Source organism: Cotesia glomerata, linkage group LG5, assembly GCF_020080835.1.
Source record: "Cotesia glomerata isolate CgM1 linkage group LG5, MPM_Cglom_v2.3, whole genome shotgun sequence".
In the NCBI taxonomy this organism is placed as follows: Eukaryota; Metazoa; Arthropoda; class Insecta; order Hymenoptera; family Braconidae; genus Cotesia; species Cotesia glomerata.
Window position 1 is genome coordinate 13,641,522 of NC_058162.1, and position 847 is coordinate 13,642,368.

Sequence of the window (847 nt, forward strand, 5' to 3'; positions counted from 1 at the left end):
TAATCATTCTGGGGACATTCTGTAATTATTCAATAAACATTTTGTAATCATACTGGATTCAGAGTATTGCCAGAGTGGTTTTGTGCACTGTTTCCAGAATGTTTCCAGAGTTGACTCAAAGTGTTTCCAAGATGTTATCAGAGTGGTTTTGATAAATCCAATATATTTTAGCGGTTCATTTCAAAGTGTTTCCAGAGTAAAACCATAGTGAATTCAAAGTAGATTCAAAGTGGATTCAAAATGTTTCCTGTGTGAATCTACATTGTTATCAAATTGAAATTAGCGCAAATCTACGCGTATCAACTGTAAATCTTGAATATATTTTAGTTCATTTTAAAATGTGTCTAGAATAGACACCAATCGAATTTTAACTATAGAATGGTTACTTATATCTTTCAATATTTGTTAAAATCTTGTTGATTAGTGCCGTAATAATTTTTAAAAAGGAATTTCGAGCTATGTCGAGCTTAGAGTACCTACTTAATTACGAATTAAAACTGTAACAACAACAAAACAACAGTAATAGAAATAATAATTATAATACTAACACTAATTATAGGAACAATAATTCATATTTTAATAAATAAGACGACTTTTTTATCCATTATCTCACTGATGCTTACACTTTTTATGATCTCATGTTCGTAAAAACAATGCTGAAAAAATGTGTACACTACTTTCAAAACGGTTTGGCATACATTCTCGATTATTAAACTATATTATATCAATCAAGTAGATTAAAGCTAATTAGAGATTTAAAAATTTATTTATAGAAGAAATAAGTAACTGTGAAGAGTATTAGAAGTTCATTTTTATATTTAAATATTTTAAATATTTGTACGAACAA